This window comes from Neovison vison, chromosome 2 (assembly GCF_020171115.1).
Source record: "Neovison vison isolate M4711 chromosome 2, ASM_NN_V1, whole genome shotgun sequence".
NCBI classification, from domain to species: Eukaryota; Metazoa; Chordata; class Mammalia; order Carnivora; family Mustelidae; genus Neogale; species Neogale vison.
In genome coordinates this window covers 192,242,824-192,265,658 of record NC_058092.1, presented here as the reverse complement: position 1 = coordinate 192,265,658, position 22,835 = coordinate 192,242,824, and the positions used below count along the sequence as shown (strand labels likewise).

Here is a 22,835-nt window from a genome sequence, read left to right as displayed (position 1 = left end):
TGCCGGCTACACGGGCCCGCGGTCATGCCCCCGATGAGAGATCCTCTCTCTGTGTCCAGCCTCTGTAGGCCGTTACGGCCCAGACCAGCTGGGGCCTTCTCACCTCTGCGCCTGATGATGCTTCGGAACCACACAAATCTGGCTGCAGGCCGCCTGGCTGCGGGAACGGGGCCAAGTCACCGCAGGGAGGAGCAGGGCTGGGGCTTTGTCTCTTCCAGCTGGCCAGCCCTCCAGCTCCACCGGGCCCTCTTCGGCACCCCACACACCTCTGGGGTCTCTACTGGGCTGGCTAGAGGCTGGAGCTCTTTCCCAGGGGGAAAAGCCAGTCTTCCAGAATGCTGACCTGGGAAGCTGGCCCAGAGCAGAGCCCCGGGGCCTCCTTCTGCTGTCACTGCCCACACCCCTGGCTGCTACGGGACTGCCCTCACCCAGGTGCCAGGGTGCAGGCTGTACCTCTGAGCCTCTGTTTCCCCTCTGACACATAAGAGGGGACCTCTCAAGGGCTTGTTCAGTGATGGGTTGGGGTGTGAACGAGCTCTGCACATGGTAGAGAAGTCTCAGGGCAAGGGGTCATGGTAGCTCCTGTAAGGGTCCCAGGGCAAAGGTCAGGAGGGAGAGGTGGGGGTCAGAAAAGGCTCCATGGCATCTGAGCTACAGCGAGTCTGCCAAGCAGAGGTGGGCAGGCAAAAGAATCAGGCAGAAGACTCTGCAAATACAACACAGAGCAGACGCTCCCAGCCACCACTGCCCTTGGTGGGTTTGGCAAAGCACAGTCAAACCAGGCTGTCAAAGGTCAGGGCCTCCTTGACACCACTGCCTGACAGAGGGGATGTAAATCTCACTCTAGCTGGAGCCACTGTCCCAGGCTGCTGGGGAAAAGATGGATGCTGGCACTGGGGGAGGAGGGGCACATCTCTCCCCTTGGCCGACAAGACTCCTAGAGGCAACGAGGGACTCGCCCAAGGTCTCTGGGCTGGTAAGTTAATGGTGGAGACTGCACACAAACTCAGTTCTTGGCACTTAATCCTGCAATCACTCCACTTCATACAGGCAGAGTGGGCTCCCTGGGCAATTGCACAGGGCCCCATGCTTAGAAGGACCCATGATGCTCTGTAGCCACCAAACCCATAATCATTTGTGAATAACGAGCCTCTTATTTTTTGTCTTGGCATGGGTCCCACAAATGACATAGCCAGTCCCGATTCTAGTGGATTCTGACGGACATGGAATCTAGTGGATTCTAGTGGATTCTGGGGAGCTGGGCAGGGCCAGCGAAGGGCAGGTGAAAACTTTCACCTGTCTGCGACTTTGCAAGAGCTGGGCTCTGTGCTCGGTAGCTTTGGGTCTCTAAAGCAAGCTGGCAGATTGATCCTCCTCTCCTGTCTCCCAGAGGTCCTGCCCGAACCTCTTCCCCACACAGAGGCTAACCCTCCACACCACACAGACCCTGCAACTCCCTGTGCCATGGAAGCTCTGACAGGCGAGAATCCACTGAACCCCGAACGACTCCTTTTCCCTGGAACAGAGCCCCTTTGTGCACGCACAGGAGCGCCTCCCCGTGCGTGTGGGGGACCGTGTGCACTGGGAGGGTCTGTGCCCAGCGGCTGTGGAGCCTCACCATAGGAGTTTGTGAAGGCGTTTGTGGGTGTGTACGTGCGTGCAAGTCTGTGTGCACATGTGTATGTTTGTGGTGTGTGTGAGCCATGTCTGTGTACATGCGTGTGTGAGGGAGCGTTCCTCCGGGTATCAGAGCATGCATCTGTGCATGAGTGCCCATTTGCACACGGGTGTACATGCACATCTGTATACCCTCGGCACACATGGACAGCTTTGTGTGTCTGTGTGCATAAGCGTGTGTGCCTAGCTATTCATGGATACAGGTTTGACTGTGGGTGGGGAGAATCTTCTGGAACTTATATGTATATGAGTATTTATAGCTGAGAACATCATGCCCATTTTTAACCACCACACCACCCAAATCATCTTCCTTCTCATGAAAATCTTGGCCCTCTCAGAGACAACACTGGACCACAACTTGGCCCACTGCCTCCAAGAACACTTCCTAGACTCCAGACTCCCCATACTCATGCAGAGCTCCATCATTACCCCGCACCCTGCATCATGGCAGCTTTCCCACCCTCATGCCTCACCCCCACCCCCGGCCAACTGCACCCCTGCCAACTTCCCTGCCTTGGTGTCTTACGTTTTCACTCCTGCTCTATGCCCATTGTTCTGGCTCTCCCGGAGGCATCTGACCTCTTACTGTGCCCTTGGGACAGCCCCGTTAGTCTCCCTGCTTGCAGCAGGGCCCTTCTGATAGCCTCTCCAATGCAGCCACCTTCATTAGGCCCCTATCTCACTTTGAACCCTCCATGGCTCCCCACTGCCTTTGGGATCCAGTTCTCCATCCTGGCACTTGTGGCTTTTACAATCTTCCCATCCCCTTGCCAACCTCATCCCCCTTCCTGCCAGGCCCTCCTACCCGTCCCTTGCTCCTGTCTTCCTTACAACGCTACTCACTTTGGGGTTACCTCCTCTGGAATGCTCACCCCCAACCTCTCAGCACTGTCCACTGCACTGGTATGGGGCTTGTATAACATCTGTTGTGATCTCCCTGAATGAGATGAGCCCCTTTCCCCTCTAGGCCAGACACCAGGCCTAGCATACAGTAAGTGCCTAATACAAGCTAGGAAAACTGAACTAGGGAGGCAGAGGGAGAGAGAACCTTATCTAGCCAGCATGTTCTTCCTCTAGAAGGGGCCCTAGGTACCACTTTGGGGACCGCAGAGGCCAGGCCTGATTCATGTCACACCACATCCACAAATGAGGCATGACCCCAGGTCACCGCAGCCACTGTCACCTTGTGGGAGTCCCCTCCCTTTGCCGTGAGTTGGGTTAGGACTGGCACTTCTGAAGACCCCATGACTGCCTCAGTTCCTGCCCCCAGGAAGAGGCTAGCAGAGGTGGGCACAGCCGGGGACAGAACGGTCCAGGGATTAGGGATGGGTACTGGAGCCACACAGACCCAAAGTACCCATGGGGGCTTAGCCAGGTATGCGACCTTGGGCAAGTTCCTTCCCAACCACAAGCCTCAGTCTTCTTGCCTTTATAGTGCACCTGATTCCAGCACCTGCCTCACAGGTTGGTGTGCAGATGGAAAGAGTTAATAACGACACAGCACTTAGTGTGGTGCCTGGCACACAGAGACGGGGTCAGTGCGTCCACCATTATTATTCTCAGTACAGATGGGAGGGCTGGGGAGAGACAGGCCCGTCTAAGGCCACATGGGCCCTGGCAACAATGCAAAACCTAATATCCCAGTTCCAGGCCAGGATGCAACCCCCTCCACTGTCTGGCTTCCTCTGAGAGGAGGCAGCCAAGAAAGAAGTGAAAACTGAGAAATAAGCCCTGTCCCCTCGTTCCTCAGCTACCCAGTCCCACAGCACCAGAGGCACAGCACTGGGGGCCAGTCTGTCCTGCTTACCTGCTGAGGCCTCTGCAGACGACCAGGACTCAAGGCTGCTAAGGGCGTTGGGAAAAGGAGGCCAAGGTGGGAAGAAGGCGACGGCCCCTGCAGTCCAACTTGGCCAAACACAGCACAGCAAGTCCTGCGGGACAGACCAGAGAGCACAGTGAGCTCCAAGCCAACCATGCAGGTGGCCCCCATCTGTCCCACTGACCTCCTAGCTCTGCCTGCCCAGGCTCCTCTGGCCATGTCCTGGAAGGCTGAGCTGACCCCCTCGAAGTGGAGCCATTCCAGAAACTGGACGCTGTCTCCCACCTCCCCAGCCAGAGCCTGTCTCCTAAACTTGGTGTTAGAGGCCTGGCCCAGGCCCCGGCTCTAACAGCAGCAGCTCACAGGCACACACACCCCCCTCAGGGCCGCGGGTCACGTCTGGTGCTCTGCTCCGAGCCCTGTCCCCCACTGCTCTGTCTTTCTGGGCCCCGTTGGCCTTCAAGACATTGCTCAAGTGCCTCCACTGAGCCCTCCAGGATCGGCCCGTCCTTCCCTTGTTCGCCTTCCAGGGGCCTGGGGTCTGGCCGACCGTGTCTTCTCCAGCTTTCTGGAGGCCAGTCTCCTCCCTGCATGGAGCTTCTGGACCACAGGACCAGAGTCAAGTTTATCCCTCTCCTCTGAGGCTAGAAAGGCCAGTGACTGCTGGAGGGACGGTTGGACAAACAAACGAGTGACTGATGGACGGGGCAGTGAAGGTGTTTAGTGAATAAGATGAAGAAAACTGGCCAACTGACCCATGTCTTGGAGATTTATGTACTTGTTTATTTTTTTAAAAATCTATTTATTTGAGAGAGTGAGAGAGAGTGAGCAGGGGGAGGGTCAGAGGGAGAAGCAAGCTCCTCACTGAGCAGGAGGTCTGTCTGATGGATGTGGGCCTTGATCCCAGGATACCGGGATCATGACCTGAGCTGAAGGCAGACGCTTAACCCACTGAACCACCCAGGTGCCCTTGACGTGTCTTTAATTCAGGAAGCCCAATGAGCTCTCCAAGGGCCTCCTGATGCCCCTCCCTGTTACATTCCAGAATATAGCCTTGGGGCTGGGGAGAGGCAAGAGACTTGGTGAGGTTGATACTCTTCTCTGTTGATTCCCAAATGTGGAAAGCAAAGCCCTGCTGGGGAAAGGGTTTCCTCCCAGGGGCTCATGGTAAGAGAGGCAAGGCCAGAGGTAGACCCCAATCTCCTTGGGGACTGCTTGACCCACTGCCCCGAGTTGTCACGGATGGAGGCCATCATGGCAGCCCCTCCGGCTCCAGCGTCCTCATGGGTCAGCGCTGCAGGCACGCAGCTTCCCCGAGTCTTCGGGGTCCGGGAGGCCAGCTGGTCTGATGGCTCTACCTCCCCTAGCCTGGAGGCCTGTGGCTCGAGGTGGGTCCATCAGGGACTACAGGGAGCCTCAGGGTCAGAGATCTTCAGCCAGGAGGACTTCCTAAAAGCCCCAAAGACACATGGCTCCCCGCTGCAAAGCCTTTGCAGCCTTCCCAAACACAGCTGGAAGGGCATGCACCGGCCACTGCCTTAGAAACTAGTTTGGAAGTGTCTCCCATGCTTCCAAGTGGCTTATCGCACCCCGGCAACTCCACCTCTAGAGATACGCGTGTGTGGGGCACCCGAGGACGTGTACTAGAATGTTCAGAGCAGTGCTATTTGTAATGGCCCAACACCCCCCCCCAAAAGCCTCCCAAAAGGCCATCAGTCATAGGATGGACACCTGGTGACCCACACAGTGGAATAAAAACCACAGCAATGAGGACAAAGGATCCACAACTGCATCCAAGGATAGAGAGAAATCTCACAAACCCAACAACCCAAAGAAGCCAGACGCAATACAGAACATGCTTAAGGGCCCCATTTACAGAAAGGTCAAGACCAGGCAGACTACTCTGTGCTTGTGGTCGACTAAACAGGGTGACGCTGTGGTGACTCCCATCAAGGCGGGGGGAGTCTGTTCTCGATGCCCTGGACCTGGGCTGGACTTGAGACCTGTTTTGACCAACAGGACTTCCTGAAAGGAACATTCTCTGGCTTACAGAGACTAGGCCTTCGGGGCATGCTGTTTATGACCTTGGCCCGGTCAGAAGCCAGTCTCCCCTACTAGAGGATGGGGGACACCTGAGGCCACTCAGCCAACAGCCAGTGCCGACCGCCAGATGTGACTGAGCCCATCACCACCAGCCTTCTGGTCCAGTCAGCCCTTCGGGTGATTACAGTCACATGAGCCCAAGGGAAACCACCAGAGGGATGGTCCAGGCAAACCCCAGAACCAGGAGACATAACAAACGGTGGTCGTTTGTTGGAAGCCATGAAGTTTTAGGGTGTTTGTATTGTTGGCAACATGCTGTTGGAAATCAGAAGTCACTGTCCTGGAGGGGAAGCAGGGAAAGGGAGGGAGTACATAGGGGGTTCTGGGGCATCTGGAATGTTCTTGATCTGCATGGTGTTTACATGACTGTGTTCATTTCGTGACAATTTGTCAAGCTACACTTGGATATGCACACTTTTCTGCATGGATGTAGTCCTTTAACGGAAGCTGGAACAATCCAGCCTTCTGTGGTGCTCCACCCAGCCATTCCAGGTCCAGCCCACCCTGGTCTGCCCACCTCTCCAGCCCAGCTGTCTTCATCTCACTTTCCCGCACACATTCACAGTGCTGCCTCACACCTCTGCACCTGGGATGCCTTTCTTCTTCCTTCCATGATTCAAGCCCTAGGGCAGGTGGCACCTCCTCCTGGATGCCTTCCCTGACTGCCCCAGGCTTTGCCCAGGTATCTAGACTCACGCAGTTCTCGCTCCAGGGCTGGGCCTTCCTGAGCACGGGTTAGTTTTTTGCGATCTTGCCAGCTCTCAGAGCTCTGCAAGCAAGAGCCCTGTCAGGGTTCAGCGGCACCCTTCCTCCTCTTCCTCTGGGGTCAAGACCTACAACCACCCCCACCCCACGGCCCCGAGTGATGCTGTAAAGACCAGAGCAGGTTTCAGTGAAGGGGACTGTATGCCAGCCCCTGCCAGGACCCAGGCTTCTCCCACATACATCGAGGGTGGGGCTGAACTTGAGGGTACCACGAGCATCTATGCAACGGAGGAGGGCTTAATGGGCACCCTGTTTTGCCGTGCACAATGACACCTGTGAAATGTGTACCGTTCCTTCCCTCTAACGATTAAAAGAAAAGAGCAAGGCTGACATGCAGTCAGTGTGGCCTCTCGGTAGGAACAAGGCAAAAGACCAGGCAAAGCGAAGGAAGAGCTGTGATGCCAGACAGATGGGGCCTCGGCTCTGCTACAAATCCTTGGATGTACTGACTTGTCTCCACCAGCGAGCGCCTAGTGAGGAGGAGGAGCCCTGCCCTGTCCTGCATCCCAGCCCAGCGGTAACCGGGGTCTCAGTGGACCCCCAGTACCAGGGCTTCATCCTTGATGCCCCTCACTGGGCCCCCCTGTCCTATCTTTGCAGTCCCAGCTCCGTTCTTAATGGACGTGTGACCCTGGGGCAGTTTCTTCTGGTCTCAGATCCCTCACTGTCATCCCAGAGATCTGGCTTAGTCCACAGTCTCTGGTGAGTCATATATTTCTCTCCCATGGGAGCACTGGACCCTGACAGGCCAAGGCAGTTCTGAAGCCCAGGTCTCTTTCTGCCTCCCTCCAGGTCCCCATTGTGCCAGGGATGGTGTCTGCCCACTCCCTATGCCTGGGCTATCCCTGGGACATTTTCTCTGGTACCCAGAGTGCCTTTCTAGGAAAGGAAGCTCCTTGCCCAACAGAGAGGCATAGATAAACCAGTGGACGGCCAGAAAGGGAGAGGTCCTAGGAGAGGTGGTCTGTCCTTGGCGGAGGTTAACTCCACATACACTAGGATAGCCTGAGTGGGACCAACCTAATGTCAGAGGGACCTCTGGACTGAGCATAGTTTCCCCAAGTGCATGTGCTGTCTCCCAGAGTGGTGAGTACCCTGTCCCCGGAGGTGTGCAAGCAGGGGGAGCAGCCATGTGGTGCTATGTGTGTCGTGAGCACCGGAACCGGAGCTGGAGTTGACATTTCCCGAACTCCTCTGCCGATAAGAACTTACCTGGGCTACCTGGTAAACCCACATGTTCCAGGCCTCTCCCTGGAGAAGGGAAGGCTGTGGGTCTGGAAAGCAGCCCAGAAATTTAAATTTTTAACAAGTCCTCCCAGGGGATCCTTTGCATCTGGGAAGTTTGGGGGAACACTGGCAGATGACCTTCCTGGTCCCTGTGAGCCCTGAGATGAGCGATTCTGAATTCCCTGCTCCAACATCAGCCCTACCCCATCTGGAAAACAAGGCTGGCCGGGGAGTCACTGCATCGTTAAAATAAAAATGACTTAAAACCTTTAGAAGGGGGCAAAGACGTGTTGGGGGGGGGTTTGTTCTCAGCCCCCAGTAGTACTAGCTGAAGCTCCTTCCGAGCCCCCGTGAGCCCCCCCAGAGTCATCTAGAAAAGCTCGACACTGGGGTGGGGGGGGGCGGCGACGCGTGGACAGCTGTTCAGCTGCTGCTCAGTGAGACCCGGAAAAGCAATTATCTTGCTCTTAGCAGAGAGGCGCTGGCTTTCACCCGCCCCCTCCGTCCTCCATCCCTCCCACCTTCACACACACACACACACACACACACACGCACGTGCACACACACACACACACATACACACACGCCCATGCACACACACCCGCTGGCTGGCTCTGAACCCGTCTCCCCCCACCCCCAGCCTCCAGATCCCTCTGACTTGCTCAGCCTCGGTCCTCAGAGCCCGTTCCCAACACTTAAATCATTTAGCCCGCTAAACCGGAGACGGGCAAAATGGGTGCTATTTCTTAAAAACATACAGAGAGCGTATTAAATTATTGATAGCCATTAAACAGGGGGAAAAAATTAAACAGCTCTCAGCTCTTATCAATCATTCATGCAGTTTCCACTGGGGTGTTTTCTGGAGAGTGATCACACGGCCAACCCAGGGAGCCGGCTCCTGCCAGCAAGGAAGGCGCTGGGCTGCACAGAGGTGGGGACGGGTCCCTTGCAGCCCCCCAGCAATTCCCCGGGCCCCGGCTGTGCAGGGCAGGGCGGGGGGGGGTGGCGCCTGGCCTAGGGAGGTCAGCCTCTCCATCGACAAACTCTCTCCTCTCCTCTCTACCACACCGTTAACAAAGGGACACCCCGACACTGCCCTGAGGACCCCCTTCATCAAATCCAGCAGGCTCTTCCTGAGCATCTAGTATGTGTCAGGCATGCAGGGAGCAGAGATAAGCTCAAAGCACTCACACAGGTATCCGGGGGAGCCTGCTGCAGGGAAAGGTGACCACAGGACCTTATGATGGGGCCCTGGTGGAGATCCGGAGGCCCACTCTAAGGAAAAGAGGGCAGCGTCCCCTACAGGAGGGGCCGCAGAGAAAGGATTCACTGGAGAATAATTCTTGGGTAAATTCCTGTCCAGAGGACAAGTACAGGAGGGGCGTTCCAGGAGAGTGGTCCAGCGTGGGCAAACACACTGCAGCCCACGTCTGGGCGCTCTGCTCCACCCACCGGCCCATGCGTTTCCAGGGGCAGTTACTAGTCGTGTGGGGTTAGAGGCTTGGCTGTCTATCTCAGCCTCTCCTCCAGGCACTGTTCAAACCCAGGCCAGGCCCACCGTAGCATGGACAGGCAGGAGGTTGGGGTTCACCCCAGCCACCCAGGGCGATGGCACCTCCAACCCGGTACACAGATCCATTTCCTGGCTCTGACTCAGGACACCTAAGCCAGCGTGACGCAGGCCACGGAGGACATAGGGCCGGGACACTGCCGGTCTCCTGGCCACAGATAGGCCTGGCAGAGTTACCCTTTGGAGATGAGCTCCCTGTGGTCGCTGAGCTGTGCCAAGGACCTGGGCACCAGGGCCTCGGGAGCCAGAGGATACCTGATACTGCCCCACCTCTCCGCTTGGGGACCATCCACAACCAGGGGCATTTGAGGCTCTGAGGGCAGGCTGGGCGATGGGCAGCCGTGGGGAACAAAGAGGCAAGGCCCATGCCGGTCCCAGCCCCTGCCAGGCCGGCGCACTGGGAGAGCCACATTCTTGAATGCTTTTCAGAAGCTCTCACTTCTCAGGAGCCGGGAGCCGGGAGCCGGGAGGAGGCCCTGCCAAGTGTTGATAGCACCCTCGCCAGAGAAAGCTGCTGTCACAGGGAAACATTCTGGGGAGAACGGTTGTTTACCACCAACGCCTGGGACTGTCAAGAAATAATCGGAAGAAATTAAATTTGCAAAGTTGAAGATAGAAAGGAAGCCTCCTCCCCGAGCCCCCGGATATTTCAACCTGGAAGATTAGGCTGCTCTCTTTTGTCTGATTTGGAGAAATACTTTGGGTAGGTGGGGAGGTTGGGGGATATGTGTGCAACCAGCCAGGACAGGGAGAGGGGGCCCCTGAGCTGTGTCTGGGCTCGGGCACTCACCCTCCCCTCCCTGGGCCTCAGTCTGGTCATCTGCAAGTGACCAGATCACACATCTGGAATCAGTAAGACCACGTGATCATACCAGACAGGGGTAATGTCCGGGCTGCCTGTCCAGTCTGCAAGGAACACAGGGGCTGGGTGGGTCTGAAAAGGCCATCGGCCATCTCCCTGCCTCTACACTGACCTGTGCTCATGCTCTCAGCACCCCTCCCCTGGATTGCTACATATAACCCCCTCCCTCTAGCCCACCTTCAGCCAAGTGTAGGGGCCCACACAGGGCTTGGGCCTAAGCCTGCACAGAGCAGGCTACCACAAAAGGTTTGTTGGCCAACAGAATCAAGACACGAATGCACAAATGAGCCAAAAACCCAAACTGAACATACCTGTCCCTGCTTAGGTACCAGTCCTGACTGGCCCCTGCCAGTGCCTCCCAAATTCCCAAGTCCTTGAAGCCCTTCACCTACCAGTTGAGTCCATACTTCTAGACATCTCTCATACCCTCCAGCCACACTCCAGCCACACCACAACTACTCAGCCTCCTCTAACAACTTCCCTTGGACTTTCATGCCCCAGGGCCTTTGCATGTGTTATTGCTTTCTCTACTCAGCCAAGTCCTGCTCTGGTCAAGCTTTACTTCCCCCTTGTAACTGCTACAACATTTTCCACATTACATTCAATTGGATTCCATTCTCACCTGCTCTGAACTAAAGGGGGGATACCACAAACACAAACAGGGCTCCTTCCATCAGCACTGAGCACATGGGGTCAGAGAGGGGACTCTAACTTTACTTTACATACAAGCCAACCACTCCAGCCCCTGGCCTACCGCCCACAATTAGTTCTTCCTCATGCCTAACCTGCATCACTCCTGCTTTCATTTTAAAAGCCATTCCCTGGATAGTCGGTGAGATGTTCTCAGCCAAGTATAAATGAGACTGTGCTCTTGGAGCTCGCAGAGCCAAGGGAAGGGGCAGGCTTGGGAATTTCCAGGCAATGGCCAGCAGAAATTGGCCACAAATGAATCATTAACTCTCGAGTCGAGAGCTCTGAGTGGCTGGTGCCAAAGTCTTGGGCTCTGGCCTGTGTGGGCCACTTGGCTTTGCTTGGCTCCAGCCCGGGGTGGCCCCGCCCCTCACTGGCCATCTGCTGCATCCCACAGCCACTGGTCACTGAGAGCCGAGACCATCTGGGCCAGAGAAGCCCAGATGTCTTATGGGAGAGGGCATGCCTTTCCCTAGGAATGACTCCAAATCTGCCCACACACTTTGATCTTTCTAGAAGGCCATCCCTTCTAGTGCGCAAATCCCCGTCCTTCAAGGCCTGGCCGTAGCCTGTCCTGCCTCCTTTCTTCCCTGCCTCTCTGGGCCCATCTTGGCCCGCATAACCTCTGAGCCCCCGCAGCCCTGGGCTGGGTGTCAGGGGCTCGTTTCTTCAGCAAAGTCCTTGTTAGGATGGGGACTCTGCATGTCTTCTGGACCCCAGAAGCTGACATGGGAGCAGGGCACAGACCCAGGAGTCCACGCATTATAGGAGCTGTGATGGGCTCAGGCTGCAGCCAGCAGAAGAAAGTTCGTGGGCTGGCCGTGGGGTCTGCAGGCCCTACCTAGCTCAGGTGAGACATCAGGACCGCCTCCCAGCCTTCTTCGCAGGAGGTCAGCCTCCTCAGGCCAGCGGACGTGCAGTCGAAGCAAGAACAGGGGCGAGTGCTGGCCTCCTGGGGAGCCAAGTGGCCGTGCGGGGCTGGGCACCTGACCCCTGGGAGTCAGCCGAGATCCACACAGACCACGGGGCACCATTGTGCAGGCCAGGGTGTGAGTCTGCCACCCCTCCTCTAAGCTGCCCTGAAGAAGGGCCTGGACTCTTGGGTGGGGACGGACGGATGCGACGTCTGGAAACATGGGAACCGTTGCAATGTGATGTCAGTAGGTCATTCGCTAGGCCTTCATCTGTACTTCCGAACCCCGCATCCACCTGTATGCCATCAGGCCGGCGACAGCACCGACGGACACTGGCAACTTGAGTGGTTGCTGTGTGTCAAGCTCAACACGCATGTCTCATGGGTCCTCCTACGCACCACAGTACATGCTGTCACTACGCCCGCTTCAGAGCCGAGGAGCGCACGCTGCCTAGAGATCCCAAGGAAGAGGAAGTCTGTGCCGAAGCCCCAGGGCCCCACTGTGGCAGCTGGGGAGCAGGACAGAGGCCCAGGCCCCTGCACCTGCCCCAGCCCTTCGCCCAGCATGCACAGAGCTGGAACCAGTGCCCTGGGCACCCCCACCCTTCACAGGGCCCTCTTCTCATCTGACTCTCAAAAGAGCTCCAGGAGAGGGCCAGCAAGAGTTCCTACGGACCATGTCACAGACTGGGAAGGCGGAGCTTGATGGGGAAGGGCTCGATTCAGCCAGCAGCTTTTCTACGCCTCGAATCCTCATGCTGACCCCACGAGGTGGCTGCTGTTGAAACTGCTTTAGGGACAGGAGGACACCGAGGATGGGACAGGCCGAGGTTGCAGCCATGCACTGGTGGCAGAGCCCAAATGTGTGACCTTATCTGCCTGACTCCTGACTGGGCTTCTCCCATGACACAGAGCTGTCCCCAAGGCCTGGCACAGTGTACACGTGGGCTGGGGAACACAGTGGGGAGAGGCCGAGACTCAGGGGTGCTGTATCCCCACTCCCAGACTCCTTCCATAAAATGGAGTACCCAGAGCATGAGCCCAGGGCTCTGGGCCACGGCGCCCGGCATTCATTCACCGTGGCCGTGGCCGAGTCTCAGGATGAGCCTAACAATGAGGACCGGGCGTCTCGGCCAGCCCTGCTGGTCGCCGTGTGTCTATGCACGTGTGACCGTGTGGGTGTGGATGCTGTCACTCTGAGGAAGACAGGAGAGTCTGCGAGGGGAGCAGGTGGGCAGGCGGCCATCCGCAGGGCTGTGCGAGAAGCCCCTTACTGCTGCTGTGCTCAAGGAGTCAGGCCTGTCCAGAACAAGCCCATAAATCAGGAAGCCGCCTGCCGCAAGCATTAAATCACTGTCCGTGGGACACAGAGCTTAGCAGGGGAAGCAGCCAGCAGCAGGCCCAGGTCCACCGTCTGGGTGCAGGGGCGGGGGTGGGGGGGCTGGCGTTGGCTCCCCCTCCACTCAAGGCCGGCTCCTCACCTTCGCCCCCAGACCTCTCTCCTGCTAGCCCGCGAGGCCCTGCCTCCATCTGCCTTGGCTCGCGTTCTACCTTTCTTTGCTCTCTGCCAGGGACCCCTTACTTCAGCCCCCCAGGCTGAGGGCAGCTCTCCCATCCCCAGGCCTGAAGGCTTCCCCCCAGTGACCTAGGTGTGCTGGGCAGGAGCGCCGACGAGGCTGCTGTCCCTGGCCCTGCCGCGAGCCACCTCCTCCTCCCGGCCTCACGTTCCCTGTCTATAAAGCAGAGACTGGAACGGGCCCTCGTGGGGCTGCTCGTTCTGAGGATCTGACGCCCAGGGAAAAGATCCTCCGTGGAGGCTGATTAATTATGACTATTAATAATACAACCATCTGTATCTCGTGGCAGAGCGAGGGTGATTAAAACGGCCCCACGCCCCTGCAGCAGAATAAATGGGTCTCTGGGTGGGCCGGGGTGGCAGTACCAGGCGTGCGAGCGGATCCGTGCTGGCTGTGTGTTGGGGAGGGACTGTTTGTACTGCAGGGCACAGACAGATGCAGAGAGGAGACAGGCAGGCAGGCAGACAGGTAGACAGACAGACGGCCGTGAGCTGGCTCATCCGCTGAGGAGGGAGAGGCAGTTACCCCACGCCAAGGCTCTTGGGCAGGATTTTCTCTGCCTACCACTGGAACAAACCAACTAGGCCTTTCCACTTTTCTTCCACATGCCCCAGGCCCCGCCGTAGAGTAGAGCCCAGGGGCCTCAACTGCAGGAGTAAGCAAGGGAGTAAGGGATGGGGATATGCTTTGTCCAAAGAACGTCTGGACACGGTGATCTGCCAGGGTCAGGCCAGCCACCCCCCCCAACACCCCTCCCACCCCACTGAGCCAGCACTCTAGGACCAGACCCAGGGGCCACCCATTCCATGCCTCTGTGCCCTGGACACTTAGGTCCCCCTGCCTGGCAGGCTCTCCCTGCCATCCACAAGTGATAGCCTCCCTCTGATGGGCAAGCCTTTCTCAGCAGCCCCTCATACATGGGGACTGATGCACACTGTCCCTAGTCCCACCACCCCATGGAGTCCAGTGCATCCTGGACCTTGCCCGCCCACCCAAAATGCTTTCTCGGTGTACCTATCTGCCTCTCACCTCACATTTACCCGACCACGAGATCCTCCTGACGGCCCACCTCTACAATTCCTCAGTGCCCATGATCAGGACATGGCCTGGGAGAGGGAGCCCTGCCCTGCACTCACCAGCTGGCCCTTAAGAACCCTCACCCTGAGCCAGGCACTGTTAACCTGTTACTGGTCACAACAACCCTATGTTGTATTTATGTCCTTTTTATAGATGAGGGAACTGAGGTACAGAAAGGTTGAGGGACTTGCCAAAGGTCACATGGCCAAGAAGTGGTTGAAATGCAACGTAGGCTAAATATTTGGCTCCAGAGCTCCTAGCCACTAGGCTACAAAGATTCCAAATGAACAAAGGAAGGAAGAAAGGAAGGAAGGAAGGAAGGAAGGAGTTAGTTTAAACATCAGGATGCATAAAGTCTTGAGCTTTCTTTGTGAGTGGAAGGTGAAATGGCCAGAGATGAGTGCCATGGTGAATCAGGCCAGGTCTCTACATTAACTAGCTTAGTAGCCTCAAGCAAGTCATTTGCCAACTCTAGGCCTCAATGTCCTCATCTGTAAAATGGGGATATACGGGGCTGCCTCACCTACTAACCAGATACAAAGGCAGTGGTGGAGACAGCAACCAGAAGACAACAGAGCCTGATCATGATGTGTGTACACACGGCAGCCAGGATTTCCAAGCCAGAAGCCCACATGCCTGCTCTGCTGGGGACCCCAAGAACAACAGATAATGGGTCTGAAGCTCTGGTAGCACACTGACTGTTCTCGGGTCTGTCAACACACTTTGTGGGTGCCTACCCCGTACGCAGCCCGAGGCCAGCCATGGCACGTACCGATCAGCATGTGGGCTTCATGAACGCAGGGCTGGGTACGGACCCTCCTGGCCTGCAGTGTGATGGGGGACACCCCTGCCTGCTGGCTACCCAGGGAGCACCTGCTATGTCCCAGCGGGAGCTTCTGGCTCCGCCGCTGGCTAACCACCATGCCTGGTGATGGCGATGTGGAATGGACAGCGTCCGGCCACGGGCCTGGAGGGGCTCCTGAGTGACAGGAGGGCAGGCATGTCACCAAGCTCCCTTCCCACACCACGGCAGCCATGAACCATCGATCTGCGCGCTCTCCTTCAGAGATAGATGCGACCTTAGAATTGCTTCTGGAAACAGCACTCTAGGCTGTCCCTCCCAGGTGGCATTTGACACGCCTGCTGGTGGGGGTCTCTGCTACCCTCTGCCAGGAAGGCCTGCACCCTGGGAGAGGGACCCCTTTAGCCCCTCTGTGATGAAGCATAGAGGTCACCTGTGAGTGTTGAGTGGGCAGAAGACAGTTTGCCTGAGTGTCCTTCTCATCGCCTGTCCCTGTCCACTCCCCTATGAGGAGAGAGAAGGCAAAGGAGGTCAACAGGAGGCTATGAAGACAAGGACATGAACAGTGCACCGGCCCCGTGTGTCCCAGCTGCCTACCTGGCTTTTGTCAATTCCTCCTGCCATCTAGACTGCCATTTGTTTAGTACTGTTCCTTTTTATTTCCTTAAGGTTTTATTTATGCATTTGTCAGAGAGAGAGAGCACAAGCAGGGGGGAGCGGCAGGCAGAGGCAGAAGCAGGCCCCCTGCTGAGCAAAGAGCCTGACATGGGACTGGATCCCAGGACCCCAGGATCATGACCTGAGCTGAAGGCAGACGCTTCCCCGACGGAGCCCCCAGGCGTCCCTTAATACTGTTCTCAAAACCAACTCACAGTTTTTGCTAAATGACATTTACTTATTTTTTTTAAACTTTATAGGACTACCTTAAATACACAATCAGCCTCCCTCGCCACAAATAGAAGTTGAACGTAAGAGTCAACGCAAGGAGAGTGGGCCCTGGCATTACTGCGCTGGTGGCCTGCTGGAGGCTCCAAGGCCCCTGCCTCTCTCTGTTGAAAAGCATCCCAGGTCCTGGAGGCTGTCCTTGAAGCAGCCAGGTGACTGGAGGGGGCAGGGTGGGGCGGGGGGCAGAGTGGCTTGCACGAAGAACCCCCGACAGTCACCTTTGGGTGCCTTGTGGAGAACAAACACAGAGCAGTGACACTTGCCACCTCTGAGAGGAGGCAGGTGGCAGGTGTCTGTCACCCTGATGAGGGAACCAGAGGTTCAGAGAGGTGAGCCTGTGGGGCTGAGGTCACACAGCAGTGAGCGGCCAAGCCAGGCTTGGACTCAGGCGCCCTGACAGAGCGCAAGGCTCCTCCCCTTTTGCAGCCACAACCCTCTGGATGCCACTTGGAGTCACTTAGGAAGAGGGAGTCACTCTGACCCGCGGCTGGCGTGGTAACGGTTTTTACACCTGAGGTTAACAACTGTGATTTAAGAGGTTATTTGTCTTAATTTTCAGGAATCAGTTTCTCGGGGAGGAGATAACTAACACATCGGGCTTGGGAAGCTAGTCTTTTTAGAAAATATTTATAGCGTTTCAAGACAGTTTGGAGGCAAATGGATACAGCATCTGCTATTTTCCGCACTTTCCACCACAGCTCCAAAACCCAGAGCAGTCAACACACACACACACACACACACACGCACACACGCACATGTGCGCGTGCACGCATGCACGCGCACACACACACGAGAGCAACCACAGCGATGCTGATAGGAGATCAAAGCCCGTCCCTTCTTTGAGAAATAAAACAGAAAACCCAACTGGCGTGAGTTCAGGGCTCATTACCGCCTCTGGCTGGAGCCCCAAAGCGTCTCTCCTAGCGATACCTACGCTGATGCTCGGAAAGCCAAGGCCAGTGGACCAGTCCCCAAGGCCACAGCGAGGTTCACTGCCTCCAGAGTTAGGTTTGGCAGGAAGCCCAGGCCCAGGATTGTGGCTCTCAGAGGAAGCCCCGACAGCAGAAGAGCCCCTCCCGTGAAATTCGGATTCCTGCTGTCAACTGAAGAGGGACCGGGAGGAGGCAACCTCCAGAGACCAGACATTTCATGAGTTACAAGCTGAGCTCCTGATGTCACTCTCCTCACATTACCTCCACAGTTACTCACCCCTCTGACGTCAGTGACGTTTAGGACCCCATTTTGCAGATGGCAACACTGAGGCTTCAAAAGTCCTAGTGATTTTCCCAAGGACACAACTGCTTGTATGGTAAGCTGGTCCTTTTGACCTTCTCCAGGGAGCCTGCCATTTCCGACTGATCTCCTATGACCATCCTTCAGGTGGCTTCTATGCCATACCCATCGGCACCCCAGGGCCCTCCAAGGCATCTCCACAACCCCGTCTTTACCCACATCGTGACCCTCAATACCGATCTTCTGTAACCAAAATGCAGCATCCCAAGCTGTGGGACCCTGAGGACCTTTCGCTCCATTCTAGTGTCAGGTGGGAATTCCAAGGCCCAGAGAGGCGAGGAGACATATTCAGGGTCACAAAGCTGCCTGATGACAAAATGAAGGCAAACTAGGTTTCCTGTTAAAAATCCCATGTGTTGGAGTGCCTGGCTGGCTCGGGGTCGTGAGTTTAAGCTCCACGCTGGGTGTACAGCTTACTTGAAGAAAAGTCCCAAATGTGCTGGTAACTCCCTTTGTCCTTGGCATCCTAGCTCAGGCACAGGGGGACTCACAGGCTCCTTCAAAATAAGTCAGTCTAGCTGAGAAGAAGGCTTGGTAGGGGACAGCCAGGCTTTGGGTCCAGCTGACGGTAAATGGTGATCCAATCACCCCCCAACAGGGCGCCTTCTGGTCCGTGTAGCCCAGCCTTTTGGGCAGAGCCTTCAAATCCTGTGCCCCAAGGATGCAGGCACTGCCCACCCCCACCCATGCCCACTTCCACATCGGGGGACCGGAAGGCCTTCATCCATCATGCACTGGGACAATACCCCAGGCCAGGCCTGGAGGGAGCAACCGCCCACACAGCCTGGCTGGAGGCTGGCAGAGAGCCCCTGGGAGGAGATCCGTGCCAGACTGGGGCCTGGCACTCCCCAGGCAGCTGCTCCCTGAGAAACCCTCTGGACTTGAATGTTGACAGGTACAGCAAATGCACACTAGCCTGTTCCCCAGATCCTGTTCCTCCTCCATCCTCTGCTGGTCCCTTCTGGATCAACTGCCCTCTCCCACACCCCCCCAACAGTCCAGGTATCAAATGCAGAAGTCAAGGAGCCAGACTTCATTTTGGGGCTCCCTCTCAGCCAAGCCATCTGCCACTTGCACCGTCCATCCTCCCCAGTTTCTAACCTTTCTCGCCAGCTCCTTTACCTGGACAAGGGCAACAACCCTTCACTGGCCTCCCACTCTCCCTTCCGTCCTGCTCCTCCTTGCAGGCATGAAGCAAACCTTTTCCTGTGTATAGCCCTCCCCGAGGCATCCCCATGACCCACACACCCTGTGCTTCTGGCCCCTGCCCATCTCACCAAGTGTACTGCCTGCTCCTGCACCATTAGTGTTCTCCAGCCCTACTGGTCTTCCTGCCCCAGGGCCTTTGCACTTGCTGTTCCCGCTCACCACCTCCTCCCACCAGCATAGTGAGTTCAGTTTTATTGAAGTTTCTTTTTTTTTTTTTTAAAGATTTTATTTATTTATTTGACAGAGAGAGATCACAAGTAGGCAGAGAGGCAGGCAGAGAGAGAGAGAGAGGAGGAAGCAGGCTCCCTGCTGAGCAGAGAGCCCGATGCGGGACTCGATCCCAGGACCCCGAGATCATGACCTGAGCCGAAGGCAGCGGCTTAATCCACTGAGCCACCCAGGCGCCCTTTATTGAAGTTTCTCAGGGGGCTTTCCTGATAGCCCTCGTCTGAAATACATGCCCCTCGCCCACCCCAGTCACTCTACAACACATCACTCTGCATTATTTCTGTACTGTACGCACTGCAAGCTGACAGCTGCTGAAGGATGTACTTATTTGTTAATTGTCTCTTGTGTCTCCCCGTTACACCCCAGATGACGTTTGTCCCAGGAGGGTCAGCACCTTGCCAGGCTGGCTCCCTGCTTTATAGTTAGCAGCAAGAATAGCACTGGCACCAACCCGATCTCAGCGAGTGTTTGTGGAAGGACCAAGCAAGTGAGCACCCATGATCTCGTCGGCTCAGCCCTCAGCCCCACAGCTGGGTTGGGAATGACCTCACTTCACTGGTGAGGGCCCCAACGAGATACCAAGAGGTGTCCCATGCACCGGCGAGCACTCCGTGGTGGAAGTGGCAGCATGTTCCCTCGGGACCAGGCCTCCTGATGCCCAGACGGAGGACAGTAACAAAGATTAGAGAATAAGAGCCCATGGAAAAAAGCATGAAATTGTGTGGCTCCAATATTTCTCTTGCAACTTGAAATGTCGCCTCTCTAAAAACCACATCCTGTCCCTTGTGAGCTGGGCTTGGCCTCAGCTCCTGGCCGTGGGCAGCCCCGCTGAGATCCCCCACCCTGCTCCTTCTCTTAGTGGGTCCTGGAATCCACTGGCCCAGCCCCGAGGCTGAAGGCGGGGAGAGGGGAGAAAGGAGCCCTCTTCTCCCTGGTGGGGCAGGAGGAGGGGGCTGAGCCAAATGCGGGTCATGCTGCTATGCCCACAGCCCTCTGAGGGCTAAAAATAACTGTGTTTACACACTCCCAGAGCTGGGATTTCTGCCTCGCTGTCAGGAGGGGTTCAGGACCTCGCTGTGTTCGCATTACCCGCGACACATAGTCCACTTGGGCTGGGAGGTACCAGGTCTGATGCAGGCGAGGACCGGGAATTTCTGGGTTTGCTTCCTCGGGTTGTTTTAGGAGGAGGGAGATAAGGAAAGTAGCAGGAGCTGGCAGCCTGTCAGGAGGGAGCTTACTGCTCCTCCTCCTGGGCATTAGGGACACAGCTAAAGCCAGGGGTACAGAGAAGGTAGACAGAACCTGAGCCTTGTGGGGGCCCAGCCAGTTTTTTGCAAAGCTTTGAGGGCCTTGGTGCCACAAGAGCTGGGAACTGGTGGGTCCAACTCGCTGTGTGAGCTGGAGCTGGCCACTTCCCCTCTCTGATCCTTAGTCCCCGCTTTGAATGGTAACGGACACCTTGCTCCTCGCATCTCCTTGCCAGAGCCATGGGGCACGGCGGTGCCTCCTTTGCAGGTGTGCTGGTGGCAGGGGGTCAGTGGAAATCAGGACTGGCCCTTGGAGCCCCATGGCTGTCTTCGTGAAGGATGACCAGGTACACTCGCCAGAACAGTCATCACCTATTCCCCTCCTCCCTCCCTTCCTGCCCTGGTTCACCCAGATGGACTTTAACACCAGAGTGGGGAGGTGCCAGTTGCCTGCCTAGAGGCAGCCTCTCCCTCTGGACAAACAGGCTCTTCTCTGACCTCACAGTTCCTATGAATGAGGCCACGCCAAGAAGAAACACGCAGGCTGTCGGAGGATCCGCGTCCTGCTCGTTCACCCTCCTGGGGCAGGCAGTGACGGGCAAGCACTGTCCTCCACTATACCCCCAAGCACCCACCAGGTATAGGACCTGAGGCCTCTTAGGATCTGGCAGCCCCTGACCTTTCTTCTCTGACAGGACGCCTGGCTGAATTGTTGCCCCTAAATGGGAACAAAGTCCTTGCCTTCTGGCCTGACTTGAATGGTTGTAGCTCTTTCACGAATCCCTCTGGTCCTCAGAGACATTGCAGGGGCTGTCCCGCTGCCTCTGATGCCCTTCCCCTGCTTCTCCGCCCAAGAACCCTCCAGTCATCCCAGAGCACTGACTTAGTTGCCTCCTTCGCCAGCAGAGTGAGCTCGGCATACTGCCAGTGTCACGTGCCCCCCTCCGTTAGATAGTCAGGAGTTCCTGCAGAGCAAGGACCTTGCCCCTGTCACCCACAAAGCTGGCACAGGAAGGGGACTCTGTAACCGTTTGCTGAGTTAACTCTCGAGGTAAGAGCTCCGTCCTGTCTCCTCTCTGAGTCCACCCCCACGACACCGCCACGTACCCCTTCGAGAGTCTTCAATCTGCGATCAGCTCTACCCTTGGCCTTCAGAGGCTCCTGTGCTCTCAGAGGCCCAGCGTCTCTCCTGCTCATCAGACCCACAGCAGTCCAGCGGCCTCCGACATGTACCCACCCCCGTACACTGGCGTGTGGCCAGCGTCTACACCACGGCACGAGCACCCACGGATTCTGTGTGCACAAGCCAAGGACACCCCTCACATACCACAGCACCCAGTGCCCACACCTGCTCTGTGCAGCAGCGCTGCACCCTTGCTCCCGTGGCCGGGTCCCTGCCAGCGCTGGGCGTGTGCCTTCCATCCTGGATGGTAGTGGGACTCTCAAAGTTCCTGTGACAACATCTTCCAATCACCCATCACAGTGATTGTTCTATAAATCAGATCTGGCTAGGTCACTCCTCCCCTCCAAATCCTTTCTTGATGACCCTGCCTCGAGGATAAACCTTAAGGCATTGATGGCATTTAAGGCCCTCCAAGGACGTGATTGGGTCCCCCATGGAGCTCCTTGGCTCCCACCCACCCAGGCCTGATGACCCCACCAGGCCTTTTCTGCTGATCACTGCCTGACTCATCTTTTGGGTCCAGCTCAAAGGTCACCTCCTGTGGAAAGCCCTCCCTGAATACCCTTTCCCAGCAGTCTGACCTAAGCTGTTCCACTCAGCTCATCTAGGATCACAGCCACTAGATCCCACTGTTGTAGGAATGCTGGCCCATCCTATTCTACAGTGAGGCTCTGAGCTCCTGTCACCCAGAGCCTGGTACGGGGATGAAACTCAGCAGACCTGTTTCGGGCATCATAGGGCATGGCCCACCTACCCCCAATCAAGGACCCCATTTTGGGGATAAGCAAAGTGGTGTTCAGAGGGGCTGAGGATTGGTTTAGGTTATGTCTGCAGTAGTGGTGGGAGCCGTGCAGGGTAGGAAGAGCCAGCACCCGTGCTCCCAGGCCTCTGGGCCGGGTCCTCTAGGTAGTAAAGACAGCCCCCTGTCCTCCAAATGCACCTGCAGCTACTGTACCTTGCAGCCTCTCAGCTCCTCAACCAGCCCCCACTCCCACCGGGGCCTGAGCTCTCTCTGGGCGGAAGGGGACACTTCCTCCAAGCCCAGCCACCCAGTAGGCCGGTAGGGGGAGGGGTGTATGGAGAGAGATTCTTCCCAGGCAAGTCACCTGCATAATGACAGACCAGCCATCTTCCCCAGCCCAGAACAAGCACCAGTGTCAGTACCAGGAGGACATGTATGGGTCACAGGGACCCCAAGACGTGCAGATTCCCTGGGGTGGAGCTGGGCCCCAATGCCACCTCTCCTGGCTCAGTGCAGGGCCCCCTGCCTTTTCCACACCCCAGACTAACAAGATTGCTTCCTCTTTCCTGAGGCCCCAGGGGGCCTTGCAACCTGGCCTTCCTTTCAAAGTGAACACAGATGCAAAACCAGTAAGTAAATCCTAGGTATCTGCAAAGCCAGGGGAAGGAGGGACCCATTATAGGCAGACTGGGGAGGGACCCCTGTCCAGTAGGGTCAGGGCTCCTGTGCTCAGGGTACTGCCAGGAGCACTGGCTTCCCAACTGTGGCACACCCAACTCCCAGGCCCTGCACTTATGTCCCAGCAGGTCAGAGGCAGTCATGACTGCAGCGGAATGACCTGCCCCCACCCCTTACTCAAGCCCTTCCCACCACCCGGGAGCCCTCTAGGCTCTGGGTTCCAAGGCT

The 22,835-nt window shown here is 56.8% G+C and overlaps 1 protein-coding gene across 5 annotated transcripts in view; it reads right to left on the bottom strand.

The window, feature by feature from the left end:
* Positions 1 to 22,835, bottom strand: part of ZMIZ1 (zinc finger MIZ-type containing 1) — a 230,094-nt gene that overhangs the window by 182,283 nt on the left and 24,976 nt on the right. For all 5 annotated transcript variants that reach the window (XM_044239920.1, XM_044239924.1, XM_044239923.1 and 2 more), the window contains exon 2: positions 3,485 to 3,608. The gene's annotated coding sequence lies outside the window, so the exon portion shown is untranslated. The remainder of the gene's footprint in view (positions 1 to 3,484; positions 3,609 to 22,835) is intronic.